This window comes from Herpailurus yagouaroundi, unplaced genomic scaffold (genome assembly GCF_014898765.1).
Source record: "Herpailurus yagouaroundi ecotype Mexico unplaced genomic scaffold, PumYag 183, whole genome shotgun sequence".
Classification (NCBI taxonomy): Eukaryota; Metazoa; Chordata; class Mammalia; order Carnivora; family Felidae; genus Herpailurus; species Herpailurus yagouaroundi.
The window spans coordinates 17,197,138-17,222,949 of record NW_024412414.1 but is presented as its reverse complement, the minus strand read 5'-3'; the positions used below and the strand labels follow the sequence as shown (position 1 = coordinate 17,222,949).

The 25,812-nt window shown below is 43.9% G+C and overlaps 1 pseudogene; it reads right to left on the bottom strand.

Annotated features, from left to right (window-relative positions):
* The window catches only part of LOC121041378 (transcription factor BTF3-like), a 71,837-nt pseudogene extending 46,273 nt beyond the window's left edge, over window positions 1–25,564 (bottom strand).
* Window positions 25,565–25,812: the final 248 nt, after the last annotated feature.

Here is a 25,812-nt window from a genome sequence, read left to right as displayed (position 1 = left end):
GTGAAAAATGTTAGCCTTCAAAAGGGCTTCCTCCCTTCCAATTCTGTTCGCACTCACACTGAAGCCTGTTAGCAGTTGCTGGTGAGGCCATGAAAAGAACCCATTCCCCTGGTAGCGCTGGCTGTGTTTTTAGCTCTAGGCTGTTGGCACATACCACCTGCCCAGGTACTAGTCACACAGCCTGGGTGTGTCAGCTCCCAAAACCACCCTGGGATCTAACACCGACAGACATGTATTTCATGGAGAAAAACACAGGTGACTACATAATGGGGAAGGAGAGGAGAGAAAGAGAAGAGAAGGGAGAAAGAGAAGAGGCAAAAAGGGAAGAGAAGGAGGGATGTGGTGGGAGAGGAGAGAAGCAGGGCAGATCAGACGGCAGAAGGCTGTAAAAGGTTCTGTCCCATCCCTGAGTCTTTAAAAGTAGGAACCGGGGCGCCTGGGTGGCGCAGTCGGTTAAGCGTCCGACTTCAGCCAGGTCACGATCTCGCGGTCCGTGAGTTCGAGCCCCGCGTCGGGCTCTGGGCTGATGGCTCTGAGCCTGGAGCCTGTTTCCGATTCTGTGTCTCCCTCGCTCTCTGCCCCTCCCCCGTTCATGCTCTGTCTCTCTCTGTCCCAAAAATAAATAAAAAACGTTGAAAAAAAATAAAAAAAAAAAAAAGTAGGAACCGCTGAGCTGAGCTACAGTATTATAACTCACAGTTTCAGAGTGGATATTTCCTCTGTGGTCAGAGGAAGGCAGCGAGCTTGCAGACAGAGCTCACTCCTGCAGGAGCTTCCTTTTGTCCAAAAGGAAGTGAAGACAATATGGCAGGAAGAAGCCAGAATGCCACACGTCAAGGCTGACCCTTTCCTTCCCACCTGTGGCTATAGAAACAATTCCCACATGACCACCTGTCTACAGGAGGAGGTACTCCAGGTCCTTCAGGGCAGTGGGCCACTGGTTGGAGCTGGTCTGTGAGGTCTCGGTTCCCAGTTGGTGATAAACTTAAGAATTGACAGAACAGGATGAGAAATTTTTCTACCACGACCTAATGCTGCCAAGACATCGCTGTGTGTGGTGACCAAACTAGTCTCACTGATGGTGACCTAGACCAGTTTGGGTGCTGATGACCATGAACTTGTAGGGCGAGCTGCCTGTGGCCTGAGATGCGTATTACTCACGCACAGCCACACCACATCCTGGGCTGTGAGCGTGACAAACACTATTGAAGAGATTATTAATTTACCTCTATGGTCTCTAAGTTGCTGTGCCTCCCTAAGCCTCAGTTTCACTGTTTGTAAACTAGTGAGCATTACCTATATCTTAGGGACTTCTGGAAGATTGAATGAGGTAGTGCATGTCAAGCATTTAGCATAGTAGCTGACAAAGGGGGTGCACTTGACACAAGTTGGCTCATTACTCGGTCATGGTGAACAGAGCTTTCAACTTGGCTAGGAGCAACGTGTCTCAGCACCACAGATGTCTGAGGAAGCGAGCCCAGTCTCCCAGACTTGACCTTGAGCAAGCCAAGGGTATCTCCAAGTGCAAGCAAAGGGGGTGGTCACCAGCCAGGGGATGAAGATGGTAAAACTCATTCCCTCCGTTGGGAACAAGCAAATCGATGGTGAAGGAAAGCGCTGGGTCCTCGAGTGCTCTAAAAGCCAATAATAAAATTGAAAATCAATGGGGAAACTGACAGCAAACTGATGGCGGGGCCAGAGGCCAGGAATGAAGTTCCTTCGTGCTGGAAGCAGGCAGACAGCCCAGGCAGCAACCCCCAGAACAGCAGCACGCCGAGCATCCAGGGGAAGGCGCCTCCGAGCCTGGAATTTGGCAGAGGTCCCGCCTCCACCAGAGGTCCTGTCCTGGCACGGCCCCACAGATATGGGATGAACACAGGGAAAAATGAGGTTGTGAAAGGAGTAAGACCTAGATCCCCAACACAGTGCTGCTCTATTTCTCTGATCTTTGGAGGAGATCAGCCAGAGCCTGGGACATCACATTTTACACAGCATTAATTTCAGCTGCATTTTAAAAACATGGACAGACAATGCAGTACATTGTTATGGAATAAATGTTTGTGCCCCACCCCGACCCTTCATATGCTGAAACCATGACCTCCAATGTGACGGTGTTAGGAGGTGGGGACTTTGGGAGGTAATTGAGTTTAGATGAGGTCATGAGGGTGGGATCCTTATAAAAAGGGGAAGTGACTACAGTTCTCTCTGTCTTGGCCATGTGAGGACACGGCAAAAAAGTAGTCATTTGCAAACCATGAAGTGAGCTTTCATCAGGAACTGAATCACCAGCACTTTGATCTTAGACCTCCCTGACTGAAGAACTATGAGAAATAAATGTTTGTCATTTAAGGCATCCAGTCAGTGACATTTTGTTGTAGCAGCCTGAACTGCGTAAGACACACAGAAACAGTCACAGTATTTCTCAGATAAGGGATTATTCAGATTCAATTATCTGTGCAAACATTTCTTGAACCTCCCTCCCCACAACACCTGTCTCTACCCCAATGTTTCCAGGACTATAGTGAAATAGGACCCTCAAGAAAAGAAGATTCTGTTCATTATGAGCTCATGACTGGTGAAGGAGACAAACAGATAGTAAACACTTAGCATCCAGCGTGCCAGGTGCAACAGTGACTCTGTGAGGCTCAGAGGAGCATGTAGGCAACACCACCTGGGGTAGAGGGTGGGGTGGGAGGGCAGAAGCTGCTGAAGAGTGCCAAACCTTGCCTGCCACGCATGTTTGAAGGACATGATGGCACATCATGGTGGCTGTCGTCGTGTGTTAAAGAGAAAAGTGGGCCAACTGGACTATTTTAGAAGTCACTGCGGGAATGAAACCTCTACTGGGTCATGGAAGCTGAAGAAAGGAAGAGAGGAGAGGCTCAGAGTGAAGGAGAAAAGCTGAGAATATGTCGGTGTGTGAGTTTGATAGAGAGACAAAAAGACACACAGACAGAGGGACAGACCTACCTCAATGTGGAAAGCTTTAGACTGGCTCTTTAGTTCTGTTCCCTTTGGGCATGGCTATATTTGGATTTTGTCTTTGAATCTCCTTAAGTTTCCACCAGTTAGAATGGGTAACCTTTACCAGAACGGGTGCGGTGGCTTTCTGTTACTAAGGACACAGAGTCTAACTAAACTCTAGGAGTGACCTGGGAAGGCAACACTGACTCACACAAATTCAACCATGTTGTCTCAGCCAAACAAAAAAAAGGGACAAAGAGAGAAATAACAATTCAAATACTGTGGCTGATGTGTTCATGTGTTCATGTAAGTGCTGGCCCAAGTGTGTCACAGGAGACATGACCCTGCCGGTCCATGAACTTCACTTTGTGTGAGCACCTCACTGAGCTGAGTGTGCTTGCTCCATCAGTTAATGTATATATTTTGGGACAAGAGGAAAATGAGGAAAGGAGAGAATAGTTAGCAAACAGATGAATGAGCATCCTGTCTCCATTTCTATTGCCAAGGCATTTATTTCAATTGAGGTGCTTGGTGAATTAAAGCCACATGTAAATTAAGGGTGTTAATTTCATGACCTAATTCTTTAGCATAAAACCACTCACACTGAGCCTATGGTTTGAAGAAATGAAGCCAGCAATTAACTCATAAGGCTGAAACTAACCGCTTCCTTTACAGTTGAAGTGTCAATTGAACCTTGATTCATGAAGTCGCCAATTGGGCTTCTTGGTTTGCCATGCAAACCAGAGCCATCTGATAAATATATTTCATCATGTCTCAATATTGCCTCTTTTTCAATGACAAATGGCAGAAGGGCAGTTTAAAACCAAAGCAATATACCTGGACTGTTGAGAAGGGGTAGAAAGATATCAATAATGCTCAGAAATCAGAAGGGACTTAGGGCTTCCAAATGAATGAGTCCACTGGGATTAAAAACTTTTTCTCTAAGCTGTGTAGGGAGAGGAGACAGCCAGGTGGCCAATGCATCCTTTGGTCCATTTTAACCTTGCTAAATGAAAACCATGTAAACGGCTGCCTTATGAGTCGGACAATGTCCATAATTTAGTGGCTGGAGAGGTGTGTGCTCAGCCCTAGTGCAAACCATCTGCTACCAGATGTAAATGCTTAGGCTGAACACCTGTAGAGGCTTCACTCGAACAGATGGACATTGAGGCACTGACCAAGGCTCAGCAGCCCATGACAGAGGACTCTGGAAGGCCCACCTCCAGCAGAGAATTGCTAAGCAGCCCTCAGCAACATACACATTCATTTCAAACTTAAATATTTAAGTCAAGTTGAGAGTGAATTATCCTTATCTGTTAAATTAACAGTAAACAATAAATATTCACTTTTCTGCTAAAGGGGTCCAGAATGTGCCACTCTAAAATGTACCACTCATTTTGAGCTAAAGGCAAGTGAAAATCAACAGAAAAGCACATGGCTTTCTCTGCACTCTCCTTGTCTTTCTAAAGGCAGGGCATACATTTCCCTTTGTGAAGGTGTCTCCCCAGTACCAGAAAAGAGAAACAGACCTTACTAAAATAACCCTTATCTTCCACTAGTTCTCCCATATATTTCCCAGGCACTCGTGTACAATGATCATTCCTTGAAGCCTAACCCCCTTTCCTTTATTAAAATGGTACATGAGCCCTCCAACCCTCATTGCTTGAGTTTTATTTCACATAAATATATGTGAGGCACATAACTATTAATAAAAATTGTCTGTCTTTTCTCCTATTAATCTGTCTTTGTTAGTTTAATTGGCCAGCTCCCAAGCACTGAACCTAAGAGAGTAGAAGGAAACTTTTTCATCCCCGACACTGCCACAGTACTGACCTCCAACTTAAGGGATTGCTTACTTACCTAAAGGAATAAATGTAAAAGGAGTCCCTACTCATCAAGGATTGTGAAAGCAAGAGGTCCTGAAGAAATATCAGTATGTTTACAGAATGGCAAACATTTTTAAAAACTGATTATATCAAGGGACAGCATGGATGTGGCACAATGGGCACTTTTCCAACTGTTGGTGGGCACTTAAATTTGATGAAGACCTTTTTGGAAGGCAATTCGATAGGCTCCATCAAAACTGAAAACAGAAAAACTTTTGATCCAGAAATTCCACTTCTAGCAACTTGCCTACAGATGTACATGCATACACACACATACATGTGAGAATTTTTACTGTAGCAGTGCCTTAATAGCAACACCCTGAAAATCACCCAAATATCCAGCAATAGAGAAGTTGCTACAAGGAGTCAGTAGAAAGAATGAAATAAACCTTTATATCCCAAGGTGGGAAGATTTCCAGGACACTGACAGTATTCAAACAGTAAATTACAGAAGTAGACAAATATTCCTTCAATAGATCTCAGTAAAGCACAATCCACAAAAGTAAAGATTGATCAACTGAACTTCATGAAAATTAAGAACTATTCATCAAAAGCAACATTAAAAGAACTCACAAGTCTATCAGTTGATGAACAGATAAATCAAATATGGTATATCTGTAAAATGGATTATATTCCATGATAAAAAGTGAACAAAATTCTAATACATGCTACAACATGGATGAACCTTAAAAACATGCTAATTGAAAGAAGCCAGTCAAAAAAGACCATATAATGTGTGATTCCATTTATATGAAATGCCCAGATTAGGCAAATCCATAAAGACTGAAAGATTAGTAGTTGCTAAGGCCTGGCAGAAGGGGAGAAGGAGGGAGTGGATGTAGGATTTCCTTTGGGGATGACGAAAATATTCTGGATTTCAATAGTGGTGATGGTTGCAAAACTTTTTCAATGTGGTGAAAACCACTGAATTATAGACTTTAAACAGATGATATGTAAATTATATCTCACTTTTAGAATGTGCATCAAAAAAGACAACAGTAAGAGTGAAAAGGCAAACCACAGACTGGGAAAAAATATTTATAATGCATATCTGAAAAAAGACTTACATCAAGAATATATAAAGAGTGCCTACAAACCAAAAAGAAAAAGACAACCCAATTTAAGAAAATTGCCAAAAGACTTTAATAGGCAGTTCCCCAAAAATGATTATACAAAGGTCAAAACTTAGGAAAGATGCTATACATCTAGAGTCATCAGGGAAGTATAAACTGTCACCACCCATGAACCAGAATGCCACTAATTAATACTAGTTGCTGGTGAGGATGTAAACAACTGGTATGCTCATTCACTGCTGATGGTAATGTAAACTGGTGCAGTCACTGCAAGAAACTGTTTGACAGATCTTCCGAGGCAAAACACATATCTACCGGTGATGCACCAATTCCTTTCCTAAATATATACCTAACAAAAATGAGTGTACCAAACAGAAATCTACCCACCCAGTGACATGCTCAAGAATGTTTACAGCAGCTTTATTCATAATACCTCCCAAATGGAAACAAACAAAATGTCTTCCAGTTGCAGAATGGATAAATAATGAAATACTGCTTAGCAATAAAAACAAAGAAACTAAGGATACAAACAACAACATGGATATATTTTTTAAAAAACATTTTTACCACTTAGAAAAATTTTTTTTGTAAAGTTTATTTTATTTATTCTGAGAGAAAGGGAGGGAGGGAGGGAGGGAGAGAGAGAGAGAGAGAGAGGGAGAATCCCAAGGAGGCTCTGCACTGTCAGCATGGAGCCCAATACAGGGCTCAAATTCACCAAGTGTGAGATCATGATCTGAGCTGAAACCAAAAGTTGGATGCTTAACCAATTGAGCTACTCAGGCATTCCACAACATGTATATTTAAGTGAAAGACGTCACTCACTACAGAGTGCATACTAAATCATTCTGTTTATAGGAAGTTTAAGGAAAAACAATCAATGGTGATAGATATCAGCTTAGCAGCTTTTACAGAAACGTAGAGACTGGAAAGGGGCACGAGGGAGCCTCCTAAGGTGCTGCAAATATTCCAAATCTTTTTTTTTTTAAATTTTTTTTTCAACGTTTATTTATTTTTGGGACAGAGAGAGACAGAGCATGAACGGGCAAGGGGCAGAGAGAGAGGGAGACACAGAATCGGAAACAGGCTCCAGGCTCTGAGCCATCAGCCCAGAGCCTGACGCGGGGCTCGAACTCACAGACGGCGAGATCGTGACCTGGCTGAAGTCGGACGCTTAAGCGACTGCGCCACCCAGGCGCCCCAAATATTCCAAATCTTGATCTGAATGATGGTCATAGGGTCAAAATTCCCATATATTGACTTTGTGCTTATACACAAGCATGCCATTTTTTATATATGTAAAAAAAATCAAGTTGAGTGAAAAGCAAGTGATAACAAATATGCAGATTCCCTATCAAAATCCCAGCTGGCTTTTTTTTTTTTTTTTGCAGAAAATGACAAGCTGATTTTAACATTTGTAAGGGAAATGCAAGACACTCAGAATAGTCAAAACACTTTTGAAAAAGGACTCGTGGTTAATTTCAAAACTTACTCCAAAGCTATAGTAATCAAGATACTTTGGTACTGGCATAAGCAAAGACCTATAGACCAACAAAATACAAAAGAGTCCAGAAATAACCCTTATATTTATGGTTAAGTGATTTTTGACAACAGTGCCAAGATAATTAAAGAGGAAAATTAAAGAGGAAAAAAACAGTCTCTACAACAAATATTGGGACAACTAGATAACTGCATGTAAAAGAATACAGGTGGACCTTTTCATTATGCATCCCACAAAAATTAAGCACAAATGGACTACAGATCTAACTGGAGGAGCCAAAGCTATAAAACGTGTAGAAGAAAATAATGAAGGAAACTTGCATGACCTTAGGTTAGGCAAAGCCCCCTTAAGATATGACACCAAAAGCAAGTAACAAAAGAAAAAAGATGAAGTGGACTTCATCAAAACTAAAAACTGTTAACAGCTTCAAAGGACACTATCAGGAAATAAAGAGGATCAACTCATAACATTGAAGAAAATGCTTGCTATAAGAGACTTGTATCTAAACTATATAAGAAACTCTTAGAACTCAGTAATAAAAAGACAAATAATCCATAAAAAATGGACAAAGGATCCACAGAAAATATATAAATAGCCAATAAGCACAAGAAAGAATGCCCAATATTTCATTAGCCACTAGGAAAATATAAATCAAAACCACACTGTGGTACCACTTCACACCCACTAAAATGGCTATCATCAAAAAGACAGATAATAACAAGTGTTAGCGAGGATGTGAATTAACCTCATATGGTTAAAAACAGAAAAGGGTATTATAAGACTTGTATCTCAAGAAGGCTGTTAAAAGACATACAAGCGTGATTTCATATATGTATATATGAAATAACGCATCTATAAATATGTAGATATGCATGCAGTAGGGTGTACATAGCCAGAAGGGCTCTTGGGGAGGTGTATCCAGAGCTCTGAAATTATTTCTTCCGGGAGTAATGGAGTCTTTGGCCATTTTGGTTTGTTTGCTTCTGCATTATTTCATTATTATTCAGCAAGCAAGTTATCCATGTTACTTGTGTAATGAACAGAAAGTTTTGGAGAAACAATTGCCAAAAGGCAGTGTACAAAGAATGGTCTGGAGGTGGCATGGATTTTCAGGGGAGGCAGTCACCATCACACAGTGACAAAATGGAGGGACAAAATTCATGGAGACTTTTTTTTTTGAACTGGAAGGTTGGGTGCATTTTGTCCAGGAAAGGAGATGATGTGGAAATCCAGGAGAATGGGTCGGCAGCGTGACAAGCCCAGCATTGTCTAGGTCTCAGTTTTTAGAAATATATTCATTAAGTAACATATATTCACTTGGATCTGTTCCTGTGAGGAAACCACAGACAGATGTCAGTCGAGAAGATCCATTTTAAGAAGGAAAGAAGGAAGGAAGAAGAGGAAAAGAGGAAGGGAGGAAGATGGCAGGGAGGAGTGACAGGGGGGCAAAAAAAAAAAAGACCAAAGCCAGGAGGTGAAATCCCACTACCATTTTAAGCAATCAGACTTGCTAAAACATAAAAGTTCTTGGGGCCCTGAGTGGCTGAGTCGGTTGAGCATCAGACTCTTGATTTCAGCTCAGGTCATGATCTCACAGTTCATGGAATTGAGCCCCATGTTGGGCTCTGCACTCACAGTGCAGAGATGCTTGGGATTCTCTCTCCCCTTCTCTTTCTGCCCCTCCCCACTGCTCTCTCCCTCTCCCTCTCTCTCAAAATAGATAAATGAAAACTTTAAAAAAAGACATAAAAGTTTTTGAATAATGGAAAGACATAATTGAAAGTTTTAGAATCCCCTGCATTCTATGCAATTCAGTTCTTTTCCCAGAGAGAAAAAAACTCTCAGAGCAGCTTCAGTAGTATTACTTTTTTCTTGCTAACTCTATTCTCTGCCTCACTGTCCAATTAGACTTTGTAATCAGGTAAAAGTACTTTTCAGAACTGCCTGCAGCTGGGATCCTGGCTTCCTTTACCAAGAGATGCTGGATAAAGACGGAAGTACATGTCCGACTTCACTACCTGGGTCATTCTTAGCTTCATCCTCGGGGTGGTCAAGGCTAGCACTTCTAGTTAGCCTGCCCTTCGATAGCTCATGCAAAGTCCAGCTTAGCCTTGGAAGTGTCTGATGCAGAAGAGTTGACCAAACCTGCTATGCGCCTATGTTAGGCCCAACTTCAGGAGGCTTAACCCAAATTCTAAGAATTCCTGTCCATGGTTACTGGCAAGTTTTCTTCACTTCACTTGTCCCCCTGGGGTGGGAGTGAAATGTAAAGACAAATGCACAGAGCCCTTGGGTAGAGATTTAGGACTGAGATTATCCCAAGTCTTCAATTTTAAAGCAGGGAAACCATTAATAAAAAGAGAGGCAGGCCAGTGGCACAAAAACACTTTTTAAGAGCTTGATCCGCCTCCCGGGGTGGACTTGCTAGAGTCACAATATTGTCTAAACTAATTGCCATGGCCCCAAAGTCCGCCAAGCGAGGAATTCAGTCAGCATGACTGTCCATCCCTTTCAATTTAAAATTAAATTAAATCTTTGGTTGTTTGCCTGAATTAATCGTTCAATTTGCAAAAAACAATCAAACCTATGTTGTAAGTGGTTCCAGCTGTGGGCTGTTTTTTTTTTTTTTTCCCCCAGCAGCAGAGAAAAATTACTTAAGCATTTCGTAAACAAAACTGAGAGACTTTGGTTTTCTTTCAGAGATGAATGCATGTCTAAATGGTTGTTGTCCTTGAACCTAGATTATATTTCTTCTTCCTTGGAACCCCAGAGCTGACAGTGATGAAGAAAATATAAACAGGTTGCCTTCTACCGCAAGGACATTGCTACCAACCTTGAATATATTTTAGGGGTCCTTGATCAAAGGGAAGAGAACAAGCAAACTACTCAATGTCACACCCACTGCTTAGTTTTGCCCTGGAGGATAACCAAGGTGAGTCACAGACGCTCACTCTAAACATACCTGCATACACGTGGGCATTGGACAGGTTCAAACGAACTCAACGTGATGGCTAGAATGAGTTTTCCAATTTGTAGTGGTTGTCACTGTCCTCTTCCATGCCAATTAATACAAAAGAAATTCCTGCTCATATTCATTTGAAATTGTTAACAGGAGACAATATCTCACTTCTATGGCTGAAGGCCTTACCATCATATCTTTATGAACAATGCTACAACTTTAATATTGGGAGTTGTATGAGTAAGAATGCTACCCTACATAAATATGGCCTCAACAAGATTGTTAAACCATCAGTTAATCTTTATATTCAAGGCAAATGAAAGGGAAAGACTTGCAGATAAATAATTTTCTCCAAAGCCAGAAGCAAAGTGTGTATAATAAACTACACACTCCCCAAATAACAAGAATAAATCTATTTCATTTTTCCCCTTGTATACTGTGCTTATGAAACTAGAGCCTTGCTTGGCAAACACTTTATTCTAATATAAACAGTACAAAGATGAACACAATTCTTCTTACTCATGATTAATATATTTAGGAAATCACCTCTGAATCATTTAGGCAAAACAGTCCAGTATATTCATGGTAAGGACAAATTTTCCCCCTCTTATGTGAATTATAAACAGTTTTTCACTTCCATTAGCCTTGAGAACTACAGGGACTTTTACCTCTGAGTTATTCCTAACATGAGAACATTACACAATGATATGTGTTTATCCTTTTAATCTGTGAAGGCAGAGGATGCAAAACATGCATTCGGGATGCTAACAGAACATGGAAAATCTACCAACCAATCATGGAAAATGGTATAGGCCTGTGCACCCAACAAACTAGGGGAATTGGGGGTTTGTGTGTCTGTGTGAGTGCTACAAGCCTACCAACTGATAAATAAAGCCTCTATGGGCATACAGCCGAATTCCCATTTGTAACACATTGGGTAATGGGCTAGGTTTGACTTTAGATCTTTGCTAGTCATGAAGGAAGGATGTACTAAGCTAACTGTCAGTACAAACAAGAAATCAGAGTATATACCTGTCTCAGAGAACAAGCTGGCACTGAGACCTGTTAAACCAATAACCCAAATAATGCAAAGACCATGAATTTCTAGGGGGGAGCAGTGGGCTCCAGGTGTAGGCAAGGGGAGCACCAGCACAGCATTTTATGGTCATGAAATCTTCCTCCTAAGGAATCTTACTTGATTCAGTTCCCCATATCAACCTCGGGAGAAAAGATTAAAAAAAAAAAAACAAACTATATTCATTTTACAGATGAGGAAACAGCCACTACATAACAGACCTAAGATGGGAACCCCAATGATTGAATCCTAAATCCACTCTACCAGACTTCCATATCTAGCTAGTCAACAGCAGGTCAGCCATTCTGAGTATTTCTCCAATTGTAAAAGGGGAATAAAAGCATCTTATAACAGGGTTGTCATGGAGATCTGATGAGATAAATTGTGGGTAGCAGTTAAGATGCTTTGGGCTGTAAACTAAAAGAAAAATCCAATTTACCATGGCTTTAAAATAAAGCAATTTATCAGCTCCTGGACCAGGAAAGTCCACAGTGGAGGGACTGCAGGATTGAGCTGATCTAGAGGTCGATGGGGAGCCAGCATGAAGCTTCTCTCGGCTCTGTCTTCCTCCGTATGTTGGCTTCGTACCCAGGCTGGCTGCCTTCGTGGTGGAGAGAAGACTGTGTGCAGCTACCAGGATGCATGGCTTCTCCTCCGCACCATGGAGAATGGAACAGCTTCCTTTCTCCCAACCATCCAGCTGAGCACCCAGCTTCACTCTGACTGGATGACCAGCCCCACGTCCAGGTAAGTTGCATGGAACATGGCAAGGATGCACCCGCTTCCCTCTGTGAAATCAGAAGAATAGATGCTATGGAGACAGCTGGGATAGCAACCACAGTCCGTAGAATAGAGTCCCGTCATGCAGCACACCTCTGAGCCCTTTGAAAGCACTCAGGATGTCCCAGCATTTGACATTATCTTTGAGTCTCCCTTTTTCATGCATAAAGGGGGTACTTGGTTGTATTCCTTCAGTTATTAACATTCCTTCAGTGATTAACATTAATTATCACAGCAGGTAGCATTTACTGAGCACATACTACGTGCCTGGCACTGTACCAAGTACTTGATTTGTTTTACATCAATTATTCTTCACTCTGGTCATTGTGGGAGGAAGTAATCTAATTCTTATTCTGCAGATAAGGAAGCTGAGGCATAGAAAAGCCAACTAATTGTTGAAGGTCATAAAGAGACTTATTTGTGGGGTTGATACTAGCCCCTTGCTCTTTCTGATTTAGAGACGTCATTCCTAAATAAATCACAATCTGATTTCTCCGGAAAAAACAGTGAAATAGCATTTCTCTAAAAGGATTTTAATAATTCATACTATTCATTTTTCCCCATGTGTAGAACATTACACGTGGTTATCAGATGTCCTATCATTAGTGTTGCACTAAGAAATAATCTATTCCAGGGGGCATCTGTACGGTTCAGTCAATTCAGTGTCTGACTCCTGATTTTGGCTCAGGTCATGATCTCACCATTGTGGGATCAAGCCCCACATTGGGCTCCATGCTGGGTGTGAAGCACTTAAAATTGTCTCTTCTTCTCCTTCTGTCCTTCCCCTGCTCATTCTCTTGTTCTCTCTCTCTCTCAAGGAAAAAACAAAATCTATTCCAGTGGGGTGCTAATCCTGAAAAATGATACACACACACACACACACACACACACACACACACACACACGTCATGTGCTTGATGACGTGAATTTGGAAAACACATTGTACCTCTCCAACAGCCCCTGTCATATGAATTCTGGCTATCCAAATTCAGGGGCTATGAAGATACAAAGAGGGAAGGCTGCCTTTGACTCAGTCCCCCCGGCCCCGCCCCTGGCCATATTCATTTTCTATGACCAGGACAAATGTGCTCCCACTTGAGGGTCCTTGTGCATGGAGTTCATTCCAGACAGCTGTATGGCTTACTCCTGGGCTTCCTACCAATCTCGGCTCAAATGTTTCCTTTTCAGAAAGGAAAGTCTCATCTCCCCTCTATACAAAATAGCTCCACCTTCCACCCCTATACTGCATTACTCTTTCATTTTTGCAGTGGATTTAGCACCATCTGTCTTACTAGCCATCTTGACTATCTATTTGTGCTCCATCACTAGAATGCAAACACTGTGATGGAGGCGCTTGGATCTTGTGTTCACTGCTGCGTCCCCAGCACCTAGCATAGTGCTTGGCATATGTTCCATGCTCAATAATGCAGATCAAATGAATAAAGAAACATATACTCTATTCTGCTTCTGAGAGAGTCACAATGTCCAGCATACCAAAGGCTCCGAGAAGTCTTGTTCAAGTTATTTAAAGATCCGTGTTGCCTAAATGTGGCCATTTAACATTTTTGGTGGGGAAAAAAAATACCCACCAACATTCCACACAACTAAAGTTGCTGGAAATCACTTTGGGAAATACTAAACTGCTATCTTATTTTATAGGTGAGGAAACTGAGCCTCTGAAGCATCCAGGGGTGCATCTAGGCCACACAGCAAGACAGCCAGTGAGCCCGGCCCTTGATTCCCTGTTCACGATGCATAGACCTCCCTGGGCTGCATCATCACCTCCCTGGGCTGCATTGATTGAAGATCTTTGGGGCTAATTATACCAGACACACTAATCAATAAACCCATCAATGAGTATTAATGGGCTATCTATCCTGTGCCCAGCCATCAGCACCTGCATTGTGACACTGAAAGTTCCAATGACACTTTTACAGGAGACACATTTTTTTCAAGAGCTGCTGATTGATTTCGTGAAGGCTGAGGTTCATGGGGAGATATGTTTTCTCGGATAGTGTTGGCTTCATTGATCTTTGCTGTGTGCCAATCCCATTCTTGTCATCTTATTATTTTTTACTATTTTGCTTCCCACTTTTACCTCCTTGGTACTTTTTTCCAAGCATATCTTGGTTACTGACCAAATGGGACACAACCCTGTTTGTGGGACAAAGAAAATGCTCTGCAGCATCCATGGGAATAAAATTAGGTTGGAGAGGGCTGGAGAGAATGCCAGTGACAGGGGATCCCTCACAGGACCGTACCCACCCTGACACCACTTCCTCACCTCCTACCCTCCCGCAGCTAGACTTCATCCCCTCCCCTCCAGAGAAGTTTCTCTTGTCAAGGACACAGGCAATTCCATGCCAGGCAATGACTCCTCAGACCTCTTATTATGTCGCAGTCCAGAAGCTTCACACAAAGTGGCCTGCCCATCCTCTTGATGACATTTCCTATTCTTCAATTGCACAACACCGTGCTGCCTCAATTTCCTCGTGTACTGGCTGCCTGCCTCAGGTCCCCATCCTGGCCCCTGCTCCTCTGTATTCTCATCTCTCAACTTGGGAGCCCCCAAAGCTTATTAGTCTAGGAGCTCTCTTTCCTCAACCTACATCCTTTGCCCAGGGAACAGTATTTGGACCAATGGATCTAAACAGCATCCCTCCCCCCCGCCCAGGCCTCTACCTCCACCACCACCAAAAAACAAAACAAAACAAAACAGAAAAACAAAAAAAAGGAAAAGATCCAGGACTATACAACCAAATAGCTATTTGCCTTTTATTGTTTATGTTACCTTGAACAATCAACCCCTCTCTCTGCTTCAGTCTCCGTCAGTCTGCAAAGGAGTGGGAACCCCCGCTTCACAGGGTTGCATGGAGAACTGAATGACTCCTATATGTAAAGTCCCTAACCTGTAAACAGGCAGCAAAGGTCAGTACTTACAGTCACTGCATCTCTCTACCAGAGTATCTCATAGACATGCCCAAAACAGAATTCAAGATCTCTGTACTCCTCCCTGCCCACCCTACCTCTCCCTTGCAGGGTCCCGCTAAAAGTCTAAAATGGTTCAAAAGGTTCAGAAGCCACCACTCATGAAGAAAGTGCTCAGGGTGGCAGTAGGGAGAGCATCCTTTCCCTCCCACTGCATCCAGCAGGGGTCCTGCCCTTCCCAGGGCTCTAGTAGGGACCAGAAATGCCTACGGCTCACTGCACCTAAACCCTCAGTTGCCCTCGACTCAGAAAATCCAAGCCACCTACCTGTCAGGTGCCTCCCAATGTAGATGGTCCAGCCCTTTATCAACTAGAGCCTGACTCTAGTTTTTTGAAGAATCTGTTTCTTTGTTTGCTTTTATACCAGTCCTCGGGGACAAAGGCATCAGTGGTTTCATGTCACAAGGACAAGTGTCTTCTTCAGAGAAGGTAAGGGGAAAAATTGCTTGTTTGTGGGGGGAGGGTGGGCCTTTAGGAAAATAAGCTGGTTAATTTCTCAGTTATTTTTCAGATTTTCTTACCGAGAAAGATGATTCAACTATTGAAGGCTCAGGAGGGAAGCGGGTTTGAAAAGAATTGATCTAGAAAGGGCTCTTAGAAGCCCGACATTTTCTTTCTGGGACAGAACTCACTTGGCATCTCCCACTGTCCTGAAGCATCTAGAGTGTGTGGCCAGGACAATGAACTATGAGCATATTTTCCATCTGCCAGGACTTCAAGACCCCAAAGCCCTCTCTTGGAGGGCGGAAGAGCTGTCTGCAAGGCTGCAGAGCTACCAATCAAATACACACATTTCCTTCATAAGTACTCCTAGCTGGGGAGGTTCAAAGATGTCTGAATGAACTGGATGTGGTTATAGCCAAGTTCATTAGATACTCCCTGCCCTGCACTCGCCAGGGTAGCCGCAGATACCCCTTAGGCAGTGGCTGGAGTTTGTTCTCAGCCCTCACACCTCAGCCTCTGACTCTGATTTCTACACCTGCTTGTGGCCCCTTAAGTGTCTACAAGCCACCTTCCCCAACATCTCTGCACATCCTGTTCTCCCAGATGGTGACACAGCTCTGGAAGTCCCTGAATACAATAACCCACCTTCCTACGTGCATTCAGATGTCAAATGGAAACCACCAATGATGTGCTCACTGTGCTAAGAGTCATAAGCAGGTATTTCTGCACATACATTTGATGCCCTCAAGGTGCTCACCATCTGGAGCACTGGTTTTGAACCTTAGCTGCACAAAAGAATCACCCAGAAAATTTTAAGGATGCCTGATGCCCAAGTCTTAATCCCCGGAGAGTAATTTAACTGGCCTGAGGTGAGGCCAGGGCCCTACAGGACTTGAGAGACATTCTAGGTAATCCTAATGAGCAGAAAAGTGAGCCCCACTAATGCAGTGGGCAGTTAGAATATGAGAGAGCGTTATTCCAGGGGCACGGTGTCCCTCAGCCCTCATGAAGGGGGAGATCAAGGGCCAGGGAGGCTTCCTGGAGGAGGTGGCCTCTGGGCTTTTTTAAAAAGAATGAGTGGGAGCTGGTCAAGTAAGTCAAAACTGAAAGGGGTGGAGAAGGCAGGCAGAGGGAAGAAGGGAAATGGTGGGGACAGAGTGAAGGGAGTGGAAACCACGCTGTATATCAAAGTTGAGAGGTTCTGAGTAGTGAGCTAAGGAGGTGAGGGCAGGCAAAAGCGTGTAGGGCAGTGTGGGCTTTTAGTATGCAGGCAAGAGAGACCACTCAAGAATTGTCAGGTGTGGTGGAACAAGATGAGATACCCAAGGGGGAAGCATCTCAGAGGAGGATGGATTGCCAGGGTGGGTCAGGGACTGGGCAGTGCAGGAGCTATTCGTGTATTTATTAATACATGGGCATCTCCTCTCTGCCAACACCCAGAAAGGAGAAAAGACAGGAGGCCACTGCCTGGGACATACACAGAGCTAGGTGCTTTACATGCACTGTCTTTGAAAGAAAAAAAAAAAATCCTCACATAACATCATCCTACGTGGCTTTTGTTATCCCCATTTTACAGATGAACAACCCAAGTTAAATAACACTTGGGGGCCGCACAGCTAGTTAAGTGGCTGCATCAAGACTCCAACTCAGCAAAAGCAGCATTCCTAACCATTAAGTGTTTGCCCCTCCCTGCCTCAGACTGCATCCTAGGGGCTGCCAGCATCACTAATCACTCAGCTAATGTTTGCATTTTAATGGAGGCCTTCTGTTACCTTAAAGGAAAGCAATCACTTTTCCTAATTGATCCAGATGTCTGATGCCCCAGTGGCATGATCTAAGGGTATAAAACCAACTTGCCCCCTGTAAATCATTCTGACTTGCACAGCAAATTCAGAGCCGGGTTTTTTTTTTTTTTTTTTTTTTTTTTTTTTTTTTTTTGTAGTCAACTTCTAAACTCAAAGCAGATCACCAACACAAGATAGAAAGTCTTGAGCTAGTTTCCTGCAACTTCTGGCCATAAGAAGGCTTATTAAATATGCAAACTCCCTCGGCTCAGCCAGGCTTCCTAAATCAGGATCTTGAGGTACGCTGTCTGGAATCTGCGCCGTACAAGTTTCCCCTAACTAACATCAGCCTGGAGCAGGCAGCTGGCTCAGTTCCTGTCTCTCCAGGAGGGGTTTTCCTGAAGTAATTGTTGCTTCCACTTCTTTCCGCACATCATCTTAAAGCTCAAGGATCCTGTGTGCACAGGTTTCAAGTGTGAGGTCTCCCTTAACTGCCTGCAAAGCTGCAGCTCTTGGCATGGAGCCTTCCTGTCTCCCGTGTGTGCTACTGTTCAGCAGATCAAGTAACCTGTGGCGGCCCAGGTAGAAGAAAGGCGAATGGCAAAGCTAGAGATGAGAAGTATGGGCAGGGGCAGAGGTAACAGTCACAATGGCTTTTAGCTAATCCGTGATCCTTTCTCCTCCCACCAAAATGCATTCTGCAGCTTGAATCCTGCCTCATCTCCTGGTTTGAGTACCTACACGCAAAAATCCGCACTCTGTCTTCTGGTGGTAGCTACACGGTGGGATGACTGGGTGGCCGGAGAGGCCTCTGGGGGTCAGTTAGGTTTTAGTAGCCTAACCACTTTAGAGTTTGCTTTAAGAACTAGAATTATACAAAATCACGTGCCTCAGCGAAAAATGCATTCATGTAGAAACTAACATGGAAAAACACCTGAACAGACCCACCCGGTCAGATGCCCCTGGTGATGGCTTTTAGGAAATGAGGCCCTTTGATCCCCAGCCAACTTCTGTGGCTCTAAATCTGAATGGAGTTTTCCTGGCCAAGCTCTTCATCTGGGATTGTAATTTAGTACAACGAGGCTGAAATGCTATCTTGAAACTCACTGAGAGACTCTGAATTCCCAAGAATTAGGGCAGAGGTGCAGCCATGCCCCAGAGACAGGCAGTGGCCTGCTCGAGGTCCCAGCCACTTAGCTGGAGATCTGAGCCTGGACGTCCCATTGCGCCAGCCCCTTGCCTTCCCAACTGGCAAGATTCCACAATTTGCCTCTTTCTGGGAGAGGCCCAAGGAGTGTGGTTAATGGATGTTTTTTGATCTTACACTCGAAAAAGCTAATCAAATGTTCAAAGACTAAACCCTGTGTAATTACAAGTTTGATCTAAGGTAAGACTCAAAAAAAGGAAATGACTCCCTAGGATAAATATTAGGAGAGATTTCTTTTGAGAGAACTAGGAGAGCCATGCTCCTGTGGCTGGTGTGCAATAATGACTTTTTGGTCCTATGGACAGCCATCCTGTCCTGGAAGAAGATACCTGTGGGTGTAGAATGTTGAGCTCAGCGTCCATCTGACCGTTTGGCCCATTGATACAGCCACATCTAGGTGTACAAATCACTTCCCAAGTGTTTCAGGGCAGTGTCCGTGGCAACGTTCGTCTCACTGACAGGACCAGGTTCCAACTAACCAGCCCACAGTCCAGATGAGCTTTCCTGCCACCAGGTGGAGACTGACTCAAATCTATAAGCTGGCAGAGTCTTTACATATTAGGAGGCAGGTTACATGAGTTGGAAATACCCTCAAAGGTGGGCTACTCCAGTGATTCCCAAACCTAACTGAGACATCAAAGGGGCATTTAAAATAGACGGATGGCTTCTAATAGAAGATATTAAGGAAGTATTGTTTTGCAGAGTGTGGCAGCAGTGCTGGAGACACATAATGATTGACTTGAGAATATTCAGGCATAAATAAAAGAGGAGTTGTGTATATCAGGAAGGGTTCCCATAGGAAATCGTGGAACAAGCAAAGAAAGTAAGCAGGGAGCATTTGCTGTTTATAAGAATGTGGCCAAGGGATGGAGGAAGTAACGGCAGGGAAACTGCCATCTCTAGGCAGAGTGGCAAGGGGAGGGAGTGGATAAGGACCTGCAGACAGAGATGTAGTGATGGAGAAGTCAGGCTGCCACGAGTTGTGGCTCCAGAGAAGGAACATAGTCATTGCCAACCTTCCAGGAGGGAGACAGCCAGGGAAATATATGCACCAGCCTTGGTCTATTGTAACTTCCCAGTCCTTACTGGGAAAAAGGGTCTTGGGAAGCTGGTGAAGGCAGTAGCCCACCTACCCGAGGCCCAGAGGAGGATGGTGTGAACCTGGGAGGGGTAGCTGGAGAATATTCTGCATGAAAGAGACGAAACAAACATGACAACACATTGAACGTGGTTGATATTGGTGATGTGTCCTTCAGTCGGTTTGGACATTTTCATTATTAATTTAAAAACAACCCAGATTCTTAGGGCTGGCTTCAGACCAATCAAATCAGACTCCTTAGGGAATGAAGCCCAGGGATCTGTGTTTCTGAAAAGAATCCCCAGGTGCTGACCTCCCAACTAATCCAAGCTTCTCTTTTTCACTGAGGAAACTGGCAACAGGTTGAGTGACTCCATCAAAATCACAAAGAGCCAGTGGTAAAGACTGGATCAGAATCTAAGTCACCAGTCCCAGGCTGGTTCTTAAAACCAGTATGAGTAACAGCAGCAAGAACACGAGGTCCATTACAACCTCACTCTGAACGCTCAGTATGTGCCAGGCATGGGTCTTACATGTGTTATTTCATTGGGTTGCAGCAGAGATGCAATGAGTTAGCACATGTAATGGGTTTAAAACATGCCTGGCACATAAAATGCCTTGACCAATAGTAGATATTATTACCATCAGATCCTTTTAACTATGAAAACAATCTTCTGCAATAACTATTATTATTATTTCCTTTTTTTTTCTTTTTCGGATAGACAAACTGAAGCTTGGGTAAGCTAAGCCCCGCCCTGGGTGTTGTCCACATAGGAGGGATTTGGACATAGACCTGAAGGATTCTGAAGCCTAAACCCTTAACCATCATTCCCAGACTTACCAACCACACTGTCTTCTGAAGTATGGGCTGTGTGGGCCACCTGATTTTCAGTTTGCTTCTCCAAATCACTCTTTGGGCTTGTGGGTCTGTAGCCCAGACATATCACACGTCACTCATAGTATACATCTGGGACAGATGGGACTTTTCTGAGTTCCCTGAGGACAGTAGCTGAGCATGCATGGAGTTCGTTAGCCTCACCATCCTACACTGTCTGGCACCCAGTTGGCAGCTAATCTATATGTTTTTGATGACTAAATGGAGAAAGGAGAATTCAGCCCTTAGAAATGGATGGTAATACACCCACCTGCCATGAGTCTGCCTTGCACCTTGGTAGTCATGGCTGATAGATTACCAAAGTCCTTGTGAATTCTAGAAACAGCCTCAAATTCCACAACTAAGCACATCATTCAGCCACAGCCAATGAACTAGACTGGGCTTGTAAGATGAAATTTATCGTGCTAGCCCTTAGCAGCAGATACATGGTTTGAAAAGTTTGGCACTCTTCAGCCAAGAATGTTATTGCTTGTTGAAAATAAGACCACAGATCCCAGAATCAGAAGGGCCTAGCCTGGGCCCTAGGCTGTCTAAATGACCATGAATGAGTCACCTGACTGCTCTGGGCTTGTGGTCCTTCCTTGGCTGTAAACTGAGAAGGCCAACCTATTCATCCATCATGGTTATTGTAAGAATTAAAGGAGAAAGCACTTCCAAAAGCACCTGATACACTCAAAAGCATTACATACATGCAAATTATTATTATTAACAAAATATAGCCATAGTATCACTGGGCTTTTGAGAGTAGATGCTGGTCTTTTTTCTATGACATTAACTTCATACAATTAACAGATGTGTCCTGGGTAGCTCCAACTCTTCCTCATTAACCCCTCATCCATAAGATAGGAAAACTCTGTAGCTTCTATGATCCACTGAAACATGGGCTCCCTAGCATTACTGTCTGTTGACTTCATCCAGGAGATTCTCCTTTCTTCCCTAAAACAATCTCCAAATGCAACCCTTTAGTTAAAGCAAACTCTCTGGCAGGGTTCAGACCTTCTTGCTTATGGGCAGAGACTACAATCCTTTATCTAAAAAGACATATTGTGAAATTCAGAATTCTTTTGATATTTGAAAGATGTAGTATTGTATATATACTGTCTATTATTTAATACCTGTCATCAACCCCATTAATATTTCTGCATAACAAAACATAAATATTCATAGTAAATGGTCTAAATAGACAAGTCATAGCCTCCTACAAGAGGAAGTCAAAGTTTTGCAGCTCATTGTGTTTAGATAGGGTTCAAGTCTGGCTGTCAAATGAGTTACCAAAAACAACAACAACAACAACAACGACAATAACAATAACAAAAATTAAGCTTTCAGAGCTTCCTGAATTTCAAAACTGCAGGTATGGGATTCTAGACCTGAACTTCTGTATTTCACAGAGAGGAGGTGGAGGACAGTAGGTGCCTGCCAGCAAGGATAATGGGAATCAGGATCCCAATAGGTAGAAGTTCAAGTGCATGAAAAGGAGGCTCCTCTTTCATTAACTATGTGATTCTGCCTCCTTCTGCATTCCTGAATGCAGCTGCCAGAACTGATGCTCTAAAACAGTGTGTACTGTGCCATTCTCTGACCGAACACTCCTCCATGATGCCCCAACATTCAGCTCCTTAGCCTGATATACCAGACCTTCAGTGAACTAACCCCTACCCAGCCTTCAGTCTCATCTCCTGGCTTCCTCCAGGAATAACCCTTACCAGCAGAACCTCCACACTAGACATATCCAGCCTTTGTCCCAACTTTGCCTGGAAGAATGCCCTTGGCCTTCCCTTCATCCTGCCCAAACCCTCAACCCTCTGGAGTCATTTCTGCCGTTAACCCTTTCTTGACACTTGTACTTCCACACAGGGTCTGGATACATGGGTCTGTGACTGCTAATCTGGGATGTGGCTGCCCTCCTGAAAATCCAGGCTCCCCCAGATTGTATTTGTTCCAGGGTTAGCAAGTAGTTAGTACACACTGGCCATGTAGACCCCAAGGGAATGCCACACCTCTGTATTACCAGTGCTTGGCACCAAGCACATCATAGAAGTTCAGAACCCATGTATAGGATCAGGCCACCCCACTCCCTGCTGACATCCTTTAGCAGCTCCAACTGGTCTTAGGACAAAGCCCCAGATCCTAACAAGGCCCAACGTCACTAGGTCTCTGCCTTTCTTGCATTCTTTGTCTTCTAGCACTTGGGGCCTCCATCAGTGGCCCAGCCATGCCAGCCTTTGTTTAGTTTATGGGGGGGCCCATGTTCCCTGCTCCTTCGCTGGTTAACCCCACCTAATTTTGCATCTCTTTGCTTCACAGCCTGTTGTGGCAGAGGCAGATGGCTGCCCACCATTCTTCCCCTCTTCCTTGATTCCAGAACCATGATTTTATTGGGAGTGACAATGAGCCCAACTAAAAGTCATTATCTCCTGGCCTTTCTTGCAGTTAGGTACAGCCATGTGACTGGGTTCTAACAGAGGATATGTAAACACAATTTTGTTGGTACTTCCAGGAAAGCTCTTGAAAGGGGTATGTTCTTCTGTGCTTCATCATTTCTGGAATGTGAACCTGATGGCTAGGCACCTGCAGCCATCCGGGACTGTGAGATGCTAGGCTAAAGGTTGTGGACCAGAAGGACAGAAGGGAGTTGGATCCCTGGTAACTGTACAGAGATCATACTCAGTATGTCTGGATTTTGAAGGGTTATGTGATTCATGTCTCTCTTCCATGCTAAATTACAACAGCCTATAGGGCAGATGCAATGTGGATTTTTGCTTACTGCCACATGGCCAGGGTGTAGTAGGTACTAACACTGGAAAAATACACTCTCATTCCGTATTGGCTCTAGAAGCTTGCCACCGGGTCCTTCTTTTTAGATCTCCAGGCTCAGCACTAGGCACTGTACATAGAGGTAATGACACTCAGATACTTGAGCTAAAGGAAAAAAAATCCTACAAATAAAGATTCCTTGGCATACCCCTCTTTTTTTTCTTCCTAGTGTTCGCTGTTTAGGAAAAGTTGTAATTTGCACAGTCCCATTTCTTGCCATCAAGCTCCTCTCCTGACACTATTTTCTCATTCTTCATGCTCCAGCCAGGCTGAACTTACAATTTCATAAAGAACCCCTGCTCTATCCTGTCTCCTGTTCTGCGTATAGGCTGTTCTACTTGGAACTCATTTTACTCAGTTTAAGGCCTGCTCACATCTGTGGAGTCTCAACTTTGATGTCACCTTCTCCAGGAAGCCTTTACGGTCCCTTTAAGGCCAGGTCAGGCTTCCCAAGGTCTTCCCCAATGTGCCCATCACAGCATCTACAATCCCGTATTATTTCCTACACCCCCTTTGTTATGGGTTGAATTGTGTTTCCCTCCCCTCCAAATCTCTGCTGAAGTCCTAACTTCTTCCTGTAAGTGTAACCTGATTTGGAAATAAGATCTTTATAGATGTAATCAAGTTAAGATGCGATCATACTACATTAGGGTGGGTCCTTAATCCAATATGACTGATATCCCTGTAAGAAGAGAATACACACAGACAGGGACACACAGAGAGGAGAATGCCATGTGCAAACACGGATCCAGAGGGAAGATGGCTATATGACCATGGAGGCAGACCAGAGTCAGCAGCTGCAAACCAAGGAATGCCAAGGGTTGCTTAACAACAGGGGCTAATTCGGAGAGCACTGCCTGCAGATACAGTAATTTCAGATTCCTAGTCTTTAGAGCCATTAGAGAATACATTTCTGTTCTTGTAAGTCACCCAGTACACGATACTTTGTTATGGCAGCCTTATGAGAGGCTGAATATACAAATGGACAATGGCCAGACTATATATCAGAGAAGAACTCTGACCCACAACTGGAAGCAACCAGCCCCTGAAGCCAAATGGTAACCCCTGGGGCAGACAGCCCTAAATGGCCAGGACTTGATTACTGACAACTTCCCTACATTTCACCCCTGCTGCCAACTTAGAACCAACCAGAGAAAGCTAAACGTGCACGCCTAACCAGTTACATAGGATGCTGCCCCACTGGCAGTTAGCGTTCCAGAAGCCTCCAGCTTCTCTATGCCACTAGCCTCCAATCAGGACGCTCCCAAGGTCTTCCCTATTTTCCACTAAAAAGCTTTCCTTCTCCTCTTCAAATCTGTCAAACACAAGCGACAGGGGGCTGATTCCTTTGCTATAGCAAGCTCTCATTTGAGTGGAAACTAACACAGCATCTTTCAATAAAGGCTTATGCTAACAGTATTCCCGTTGCTTCTCTTCCACATCATTCTCTGACATCATCTCAGGTAGTTTTAGAGAAGCGAACCTATTTTTAACCTATTTTCTGACTAATAAAATTTCTCATTCACCATGATACACCCAGCTTAAAGCCTAGCATGTCATCAGGGCTCCATTAGTAACATGCTTAATGGAAATGATGGTTCTCTCTTCCTTTCCTGGTTATGCGTCATCTGGCCAGAAGGTTGTACTTCACAGGGAAAAGTTGTTCTACGGAACAGGCATGGCTCCGTGATTATTTAGTACCCTAATAAAGGAGCTTTCCTACTAGATAACGTGACATTAGTGGACACTTTAATCACAGCTGGTCAATAGTTATGAGGCCAGAGACCCAGGTGTGCTGTATGACTTATTTACAAGTCGATTCTGGAGCCCATCAGCCTCCTTGTGAGGTCCACCTGTTCCTACCTACCACACCAGGTACAAGACAGGCGGCCAAAGCCAGCAGGAAAGAACCAATCCTCAGCAGAGGCCCTTCCTGCTGTCTTTCTGGAGCAGGACGAATTTCCTTTTGATTACAAAGTAGGTCCAGCTTTTCTTCCTGGTAAACTTCAGGGCTCACTCGACCAATTCCCTCCAGGTAATCAGAGGCAAAACAACAATCAGAGGAGGCACTAGAGAGCCTAAGGCATGCTGGTTTTGCATCCAGGCTGTGCATCTGAATCAACTGCAGGTGCTTGTTAAAATTAGAGGTACTGGAGCCTCCCCTGGCCCTTCTGAGACAAAGCCCTGCAAGTGGGGCTGGGCTCTGGGCTTTTACTGAGCTCCTTGCGTACCTGGGTTTTGTGGGGCCTGAAACCAACCAACAGGAGAGCTGTGAGAACCTCCCTTTCTAAGGGCGATGTAACCAAAAGCAAACATCCTGACCACTGGTGAAGATTTGGATCCAATAGGCAGCAGGGAATG